This window comes from Mesoplodon bidens, assembly GCF_964165515.1.
Source record: "Mesoplodon bidens genome assembly, chromosome: 14".
NCBI lineage: Eukaryota > Metazoa > Chordata > Mammalia > Artiodactyla > Ziphiidae > Mesoplodon > Mesoplodon bidens.
In genome coordinates, this window is record NC_138170.1 from 9,996,125 (window position 1) to 10,006,862 (window position 10,738).

Sequence of the window (10,738 nt, forward strand, 5' to 3'; positions counted from 1 at the left end):
TTAAGTGACAGCAGGAGTATGAGAGGGCCTGGCACACTGTGGGAACAGAAGTGTTGGTGGGGTTAAGTGGAGTCACACAGGTGGGGTGACCTGGACCCGCCAGACAGTCTGGGACCTGAGCCTGAGTGGATGACCCTGTCATCTGGTCCCAGCTGTGAGACTGCTCCCCTGAAAGGAGGATGGATGCTGGACAGCGTATCTGCTCCATACAGCCCTCCCTGAGCCACCCATCCCGCAGGCTGAAGCAGGAACAGTCTACACGGCATGGCAGCGCCCTCTGCTGGCCAGGCTGGGCTGGCACTGGCTGCTCCTCAGCACAGGGTGATGGTGACCCTAAAAGCAGCCTCGGGCAGGGCCTCCACACCCCTGTACTGGGCAGGCAGGCCAGGCCCCGGCCCAGGAGGGACCCTAGTAGGTGGGAAGCCCATTCCCATTTTACAGATGAGAAAACTGAGGATCATAGAAGTGAAGTAAACTGCTGTTGAATGGTCGAGCCAGACCCACCCCGCAGTGTTCTTCCTCCTACTCCAGATAGAGTCATTTTGTGTGAATGTAACAGAACAGGCATACTGGAAACAGTGCCCTTCTTTATTTCATTAAAATCAAATTAGACCTGGGTGGGGAAGGGATAAATTAGGAGGTTAGGATTAACATATATACACACTACTGTATATAAAATAGATAGCCAACAAGGACCTATTATATAGCACAGGGAACTCTACTCAATATTTTGTAATAACCTATAAGGGAAAAGAATCTGAAAAAGAATATATATATATTCATATATAACTGAATCACTGTACTGTACACCTGAAACAGGACACTGTAAATCCACTATACTTCAATAAAAAAAAAAATCAAATTAGACCTGACGCCGCCTTTCCAGGGCTGCAGAAAAATTCATTGTTACTTGCTTTTGGAAGTGGGAGTGGGGCTTCTCTCCCCTAGGCCCATGCAAGGACCCAGGAGCCTAACATGATGCCAGAAAAGGGGGGAGTGTGGGGGAGGGCAAATCTTCAGTATGTTGGGGCCACTGTGAGAGCTTCATGTCTAAGCCTCCAGGAGGCTCTGCTGCTTCCTTGCCAAGATCAGCAGCCCTGGGGCCTGGGCCCATGCCCACATGCACCCCGGGCGCCCCACACAGCGCAGCCCTGCCACCTGAGGTCCTGTCTCTTCCTGGTGAACACTGCTACTCTGGGTCACCGCATTCTCCCCAAACTACCTCTTTCTCTTCTCCCCAAACCCCCAGCCCAATCCCCTTAAATTGCTCAAGATCCTGAAAATAAAAGCAGGAAAATTAGGTTGAATAAGGGGAGGAAAGTAGATCAAGAACAAAGGGTAAATGATTATCTCGAGAAAAGTTCCTACCCCTCTAAACTCTGCCCGGCAGCAACTTGTGCCTATGGGAAAATGCTATGTCCTTGGAATGACCTTCTTGCTGCAGCTGAAGCCAATAAGACATGGCTCAGACAGTGAGCAGGTTGGTTGAATCCAACTGAAGAAAGCCTGGGGGAGGGGTTGGTCATGAGGAATGGAACATGTTAACTCATGTCCCAACTAAACCGATAAAAGCTTAAAAAGAGGTTGTGGAAAACTGGGTAAGGGGATAAATACCCAGGGAGCCTGGGTTGCTAAAGCCATTCCTATCTGAAAGGGATAGACTTGGGGCCCCTGTTGTCATCTCAAGTATACAAAGGGCCTGGCGGGTCCAAACTGCGGCCCTCTGGACTCCACAGGTCCCAGATCCACAATACGGTCTGGAAGTTCTGACCAAAAAACATCCACTGCTTGGCCATAAACCAGCAGCTTAGTGTCACCATTTCCCTGAGGGTGGTGCCCATGGCCTGCTAGAGATGGTGCATCTGCTTCCTCAAGGGCCCTTTTCCAATCTGGGAAAGTTTAGGTTTAAACATGAAGATGATGAAACAAATTAAGGATCAAACTATCATGTTAAGTTTAGAAGTAACCTGTCTATAGTGGTTTCTTTAAAATATTGTAACGGTTAAGAGACTCTAGTACATTAAAGACTGACAGATTAACTTGATGTGTTTTAAATTTGTAATAGAATTTAGACTTGTGACTTTCAGTTGGAAGGGGAAAGAAAATTTGACTCCATTTTTGGGAATATGATGAGATTTTAAAGAAAACGGGTGCTTCACTATATTAATACATTTTATTTCTTAGGCTTATAAGAATTTATTACTTGGAGATATTTTGCTTTGTCAGGCAACTGAAGTGCTTACAAAGGAAATGTAATATATTAAATTTATGATTGCAGTTCAAAGTGTTTAGGGGAATTTAATTAATTAAGTTTGTAAATGATTTTTCAAAGGAGCTTAGGGTCTTCAAGTTGAGTTAATAGATCATTAATCAAAGAGAATCGAAGGTCACTAGTCTTACCTTACCATATTTATAAACAGAATAACAAGATTTGTAAACTGAACATAACTGCTTAAGGGTAACTAGGTTATTTCTATGTTATGAAGGGAACATTAATTTAAAATCTAAGTAACTCTAAGTGGTCCTTTCTGGACTGCCCTCAGATTTAAAAAACTAATTCACAGGAACAGCTATTAATGCTAATAGCTAATATTTATGGAGGGTTTTACACGGACGATCTCATTTCATCTTCCATTCTAGATGAGACCCTGGAAGGTCAGGAACTTGCTCAAGGCCACACATCTAGGAGGCTGTACAGGTTGGACTTGAGTTGGCTCTTCCACTCCAGAGGTTACGGTATTATTTTTTGGAGGAGAAATTCTGCATTCTCCCTTTTTTTTTCTTTTTTTTTTTTTTGGCCTTGCCGCACAGCATATGGGATCTTAGGTCTCCAACCAGGGATCAAACCCATACCCCCTGCAGTGGAAGCTCAGAGTCTTAACACCTGGACCACCAGGGAAGTCCCCAGAAGCTACAGTACTAACCACAGTGCTGAATGATCTTTGGGGCCTGGGTTACCAGGGTCTGCACCGAGGTCCCTGGAGAATGGCTACACTTCCCTAACTTATACCAGTGAATGCGAGCTTGTCAGGGCCCCATCTGCCCAGCTGCTTTGGTGCTCAGCAGAAATAGGGAAGGGACTTTTTTTTTTTTTTGACATCTATTAATTTTTTTAAAGTAAATTTATTTATTTATTTGTTTTCATTTTTGGCTGTATTGGGTCTTCGTTGCTGTGCGTGGGCTTTCTCTAGCTGTGGCAAGCGGGGGCTACTCTTTGTTGCGGTGCGCGGGCTTCTCATGATGGTGACTTCTCTTGTTGCGGAGCATGGGCTCTACACTTGCGGGCTTCAGTAGTTATGGCACGTGGGCACAGCAGTTGTGGCTCGCGGGCTCTAGAGCACAGGCTCAGTAGTTGTGGCGCATGGGCTTAGTTGCTCTGCGGCATGTGGGATCTTCCCAGGCCAGGGATCGAACCCATGTCCTGCATTGACAGGTGGATTCTTAACCACTGCACTACCAGGGAAGCCCTATTAATTTTTTTTTTTTTTTTTTTTTTTGTGGTACGTGGGCCTCTCACTGTTGTGGCCTCTCCCGTTGCGGAGCACAGGCTCGGGACGCGCAGGCTCAGCGGCCATGGCTCACGGACCCAGCCGCTCCGCGGCAGGTAGGATCTTCCCGGACCGGGGCACGAACCCTCGTTCTCTGCATCGGCAGGCGGACTCTCAACCACTGCGCCACCAGGGAAGCCCCCTATTAATATTTTTATACATACACTTTGTCCCATTTTCCCTTAAAATGTATGTCTTCAGGATTTTTTTTTAATATTGAGCTATAGTTGATGTGCAATATGTTTCAGGTGTACAACATAGTGATTCACACTTTTTAGAGGTTATACTCCTTTTACAGTTATTATAAAATATTGGCTATATTCCTTGCATTGTACAATATATCCCTGTGGCTTATTTATTTTATACATAGTTGTTTATACCTCTTAACTCCTTACTCCTAGCTTACCCCTCCTTGGGGAAGGGACTTCTGAGTGGCCAATCTGAACCCCTAAGTACGATTTGTGGAACGGCCATATAGTTGTGTCCTGTAAACACAGAACTTCTGACAACAGCCATGGCCTTGTGACAGGTGTGAACCAGGAGCTAAGCATATTTTCTTCCTTGTTGTATACATTAGTCCTTTTCCCTTGCTGTCCCTCTCCTAACGATTTACATAAGAAATGGTGGTGTTTCACATTACAGCATCATTTCTAGGTAACAGAAAATTCAGGTGGGATTGGTGATTGAACTAGAAGAGAAATTAACATTGCCGAGAGATGGAGGCCGAGACTAGTGGGACTTGGTGTCTAAAATTGTGTAGAGAGAGTGCGTGTGTCCACATCTGTATGAGTGACAGCTGCATTCTGCTAGGCAGCAGTGTGAGGGTGTAGTGGTCCCTGTCACTCAGAGGGCTGGGCTGGGTCACATCCGCTGTCCTCTGATTGCTTGTCTAACCATCCTCTCCACGGAAGGATTTGGAAATCTGAAAGCCGTGCTCCCTGACTCTCTACCTGTGAGGTTCTGCTGATGAGAGGCAGTGGTGGGAGACTGGAAGGGGGAGACGGGAAAAGCCTTTTTAGGGGCGGGAGCTTCTGATAGCAACTCTCCCGGTAGCAGTGATAGCAGTGGTGGCTGCGCTGGTGGTACCGGGTAACACTACTGCCCTTTTGCTTCCTGCAGGTACGAATCTGTAGGTAGCCTGAGCTTCCACTTTTGTTCCTCCAGCAATTCCAACCCCTTTATCACTAATGCTCTGTGTTCAGTCCCCTCTGTTTAAAATGTTTATGGTGCTTTCCATTTTGTTGATTGGACTGAAACAGATCTCATGCTCTTGTTTGCTTTTTGTGCTCAGCTCTTTGATTTGACGGTAACCCATCTTGTAGCGTCTACACCAGGTCTGTTGCCTCTAACTGCTGTGTAGTGCTTCATGGGGTGTGCACGGACCACACTGGACCTATCTCCTCCTCCAGGGTGGACACCCACATTGCCCCCCAACATGCTGTGATAAATATTCTTATACATATGTCCTTTTTAGACCTGTGTGAGGACTTATCTGCAATTAAAACATATACCCAGGACCGAAATTGCTTTGTCATCGATCATAGGTATGTCCATACTACATTTGACTAAGTATTATAAGATCGTGATCCTGAATAGCCACACCTCCCCAAAATATAAGATAATGCGACATAGACTATGCTGTAATTAAATTTCTCCCACTTTAGGTCAGACGGAAATTCAAATAATTCCAACTAGGGAAAAAAATTTTTAATGAACGTGCAATTATAATCAATTCTACTGAAACAACAGAAACAGTGTTTCGGATAACAGCTTCTAGAACGAGACTGCAGATTCCAGCTTCACCATGCACTAGCTGTGTGACTTTGGGACAGTTGCTTAACTTCCCTGTGCCTTGTTTTACCCACTTGTAAAATGGAGATGATAATAGTACCTACCTTATTAGGAGGTTGTGAGAATTAAATGAGATAACGCACATAAAGTGTTCAGAATACTGCTGTTGGCTATTATTGCTGAACATTTAAGGAATATACAATTTTTTTGCTATTTCTCAACAATGCTGCAATGAAGTTCAAGATTTTTTATTATTACTCTTGCTGTTGTAAAAAACACATAGCATTAAATTTATCATTAATAAATTCACATCTTACTAAGTGAAATAAGTCAGAGAAAGATAACTATCATATGATATGACATACGTGGAATCTAAAAAAAGTGATGCAAATGAACTTATTTACAAAACAGAAATAGACTCACAGGCACAGAAAACAAGCTTATGGTTGGTTACCAAAGGGGAAAGGGTGTGGGGAGTGATAAATTAGGAGTTTGGGATGAACAGATACACCCTACTATATATAAAATAGATAAACAGCAAGGACCTACTGTATAGCACAGGGAACTATACTCAATATTTTGTAATAACTTATAAGGGAAAAGAATCTGAAAAAGAATATATATATATATATAACTGAATCACTTTGCTGTATACCTGACACTAACACAACATTATGAATCAACTATACCTCAATAAAAAAGTTTCTTTTTAAATTTATCATTAAAGTGCGGGATTCTTAGACTCCCTGACTATTGCACTGGAGTTCTGGCAGAAAATGCCAGCCTGAATTTAGCAACCTTTTGGCTTGGGACACCTGGGTCTTTTTAGAGTAACAGGATGTCTGCACACCATTTGCCCCACTGCTGCATGATCTAGCCCTGTGGCTGGGAGAGCCCTTCCTGAGGTTCCCTGATTTCTGCAGAGCCAAGGTCCTTACCAGGGACTTCCTGAGCCCTGGGGTGGGTGAGACAGGGCACTAACCTCCGGTTAGGCAGTGGAGCATCTGTACAAGGTTGTGTGCCGTGAAGGGACAGAATCGAGTCAAGTTCCACAACTCTACCATCTGTGTGATCTTGTGCAAATGATGTCACATCTTCGGACCTCTGTTGCCTCATCTGTAAAGTGAATCCTGGCCTCGAGACTCATCAGCAGTGTGGCTTGGGTAAGTCATCTCTTCCCCTGGGGTCTTAGTTTTCCCATCTGTGAAGTGGGGTATCATCGCCTTTATAGGTTTACTGTAAGGATTAGGGATCGTGTTTGCAAAGTGCCTGGCACAGTGCCTGGCGGAGATTCTGTGTCTGGTAGACAGTTTCAGTACTGGAGATGCTGTCTGCTTGACTCTATAAAGCAGTGAAATGCTCTGGAAATTCTGACTCGTTGGCCTACAACCTGCGCATCGAACATAAGGTCCCCAAAGCCCCCCCCATGCTTATGCTCCAGTGTCTCTCTGAGTTTGTAAACCCTCTTTCTGGATGCCCTGTGGGAACATCAGGCAGCCTTCTCTCCCTAGTACTGGGGCCACAGCCTCAGGATCCCTTCTGAAACCTCTTCCTTCTCTTCTGTCCCTATCTCCATCCCATCTTTATTTTCCACACTCCAGAGGCAACCTTCTTCCTTTCCAACATGAATGGATGAAGACATTTCATCTACATACATTCCCAAGAGCACCCCGGGAGGGGGCTGTCTCTACTTCCCCACCTCTTATTTGTAACTCAAAACAGCAAATCAGGGAGACCCCAGTTTGAGCTCTGAAATCTTGGAAGTCGTTGCTCCCATCCTTACAGCAGGAGAAAAGCTGAACAAGCTGACAGATCAAGGAGACAGAAAATCAGTAATGACATAGTTGAGCTAAAGAGCACCATCAGTTGTCTGGATCTAACTGACACTTATAGAATACTCACCCAACAAGAGCAGAATACACATTCTACTCAGGCTCACACAGAACACTCACCAAGTGTTTGTGTCTTCCCCAAATTCATATGTTGATGCCCTAACTCCCAGTGTGGCTGTATTTGGAGATGGGGCCTCTGAATTAGTAGTTAAGGTTACAATGAGATCATAATGGTGGGGCCCTGATCCAATACAATTAGTGTCCTTATAAGGAGAGACATCATGTGAGCACAGAGCAAGAAGGCAGCCATCTGCAGGCCCAGGGGAAAGCCCACACCAGACACCTACTGGCAACTCCCTCTAATTTGCAGTTCCAGTTTCCAGAACTGTGAGAAAATAAATTTCCATTGTTTATGAAACCGTGCCCCATAGAATGAACAGCAGCTGAGAACAGAAGTTCTTGAACTTGTCTTACATAACAACAGATAAAGGAACAACTTGTTAAAAGTCCTTTGCTCGTAAACTGCCTTCGCTGATTAAGTTCACTTTAGTTTTTTTCTTTCTTTTTTTCCCCCTCTCTTTAATTACATACCTTCCCAGCTTCACACAGCCCAGCTGTTCTACAGGAACTTGAAGTCAGCTCCTATTCAGTGCAAGCCGGCTGGGGGACGACTGGGACCATGAACCCTAGACCTGGCCTGTGCAGCTGTCCAACCAACAGCCTTTTGACATCAGAGCGCCAGAAAACTCCACCCTCAGATCATGCTAAGCACATGAATATGCAGAAGCATGTAACCTAGATGCACCTTCCCAAACACCAATTACCTCATCTTTTTCCATACCTCCCATCACCTTTCCCCACACCTAAGGCCACCCTGTTAATCCTATAAGTACCCCAATGCCCTCACCTTCCTTTCTTTTGTTGTTCATGACTTTGTTGTCATATCTAAAAAGTCACTGCCAAATCCAAGGTCATAAAGATTTACCCTTATGTTTCCTGCTAAGTTTATTTATTTATTTATTTTTATAGTTTTAGGTCTTATATTTAGGCCATTGATCCACTTAGAATTAGTTTTTTGTATGTGGTGTGAGATAGGGATCCAACTTCATTCTTTTGCTTGTGGAAATCCAGTTGTCCCAACAGCATTTACTGGGGAGACTGCTCTTTCCCCATTGAAAGGACTTGGAACCCTTGTTGAAAATCTGTACAGCACAGGGAACTGTACTCAGTATTCTGTAATAACCTATATGGGAAAAGAATCTGAAAAAGAATGGATTAAAAAAAAAAGAAAAAAAATCAATTGGCTGTCAGTGTATGCGTTTATTTCTAGACTTTCAATTCTGTACCATTGGTCTCTTTAACTATCCTTATGTCAGTACCACACTGTTTTGATTAATGTCACTTTATTGTAAGTTTTGAAATTCAGAAGTGTGTATCTTCCAACTTTTTTTTTCTTTTTCTAGATACTTTGGCTACTTGTGTTTCCTTGCATGTCCATATGAATTTTAGGGTCATCTGATCCATTACTGCAAATCAGGCATTTGTAATTTTGATAGAGATTGCACTGAATCTGTAGATCAGTTTGGGAGGAGTGTTGCCATCTTAGTGATTTTAAGTTTTTTGATCTATGAACATGGGATGTCTTTCCCCTTATTTAGGTCTTCTTTCATTTTTCAACAGTGTTTGGTAGTTTTCAGACTCTGAGTTTTGCACTTCCTTTGTTAAAAGTATACTTTTATATTCATAAGTATTTTATTCTTTTCGATACTATTGTAAATAGAATTGTTTTTGTAATTTCATTTTTGGTGTGCTCAAAGCTATTATACAGAAATATGATTGATTTTTATAAGTCGATCTTGTATTCTGCAAACTCGCTGAACTCATTTATTACTTTAATCATTTTCAGTGGATTCCTTAGGATTTTCCATGTACAAGATTATGTTATCTGAAAACAGAGACTGTTGTAATTGTTCCTTTCCAATCTGGGTGACTGATATTTCATTTTCTTGCCTAGTTGCCCTGTCTAGAATCTCCAGTTTGGGGGAAAGCATTTAGTCTTTCACCATTAAGTGAAAACCCATTAGCTGTGGGCCTTTTGTAGATGTCTTTATCCAGTTAAGAAATTTCCCTTCTATTCTTAATTTGTTGAGTGTTTTTTTTTTTTTTTTACCATGAAATGGTATTGGATTTTGTCAAATGATTCTCCTGCCCCCATCTAGTGGGATGATCCTGTGAACTTTGTTTTTTATTCTTTTGATATAGTGTATTACAAAAAGTGTTTTTTCCAAGTTAAACCAACCTTGCTTTCCTGGGATAAACCCCTGGTCATGATGTATAATTCTATTAATAGAGTGCCGGATTAGATTTGATAGCATTTTGTTGAGGATTTTTGCATCTATACTCATAAGAGATATTGCTCTATAGTTTTCTTTTCTTGTGATGTCTTTGCTGGTTTTGATATCAGGGTAATACTGGTCTCACAGAATGAGTTGGGAAGTGTTCTCTTCTGTGTTTTGGAAGCGTTTGTGAAAAATTGGTATTGATTCTTTAAATGTTGGGTAGAATTCACCAATGAAGCCATCTAGGCCTGGGCTATCCTTTGTGGGAAGTTTATTGATTAATTATTAACTTGATCTCTTTACTTGTTATAGGTCTATTCAGATTTATTTTTCTTGTATTAGTTTCAGTAGTTTATGTCTTTCTAGGAGTTTTTCTTCTTCATCTATTATCTAATTTGTTGGAATTCAGTTGTTCATAGTAGCCGTTTACGATTTTTTTCTATAGGAAGGTCAGTAGCAATGTACCCTTGTTTATTTTTTAATTTAGTACCTTAAGTATTCTCATTTTTCTTGATCAATGTAGCCAAAGGTTTGTCAATTTTGTTGATATTTTCAAAGAACCAGCTTTTTGTTTTGCTGATCCTATAATTTTTCTAGTCTCCAGTTCATTAATTTCTATGCTAATCCTTGTAATTTCTCTCCTTCTTCTTGCTTTGGGGTTAGTTGGCTCTTCTTTTTTCTAGTGTCTCAAGGTGGAAGGTTAGGTTGTTGACTTGATATCTTTTTTTTTTTTAAGCTTTATTTATTTATTTATTTATTTATTTTGGCCACACCACATGGCATGCGGGATCCTGTTCCCCGATCAGGGATCAAACCCACGCCCTCTGCAGTGGAAATGTGGAGTCCTAACCACTGGACCACCAGGGAAGTCCTGAGATTTTCTTTTTTAATGTAGGCATTTACAGCTATAAATTTCTTTCTAAGGACTGCTTAACTTCATCCCACAATCTCTGGTACATTGTGTTTTATGTTCATTAATTTCAAAGTATTTTCTAATTTCTCACAAATTTTTTCTTTGACTCTTTGGCTACTCAGTTGTGTGTCATTTAATTTCCACATCCTTGTGAATTTCCCTAATTTATTTCTTTGACTAACTTCTAATTTTACTGCATTGTGATTGGATAACATTCTTTGCATCTATCCATTGTGATTGGATAACATTCTTTGCAATCCTTTTAAGTTTATTAAGGCTTGTTTTATATACATTGGATAGAACAACTGGGCAGAA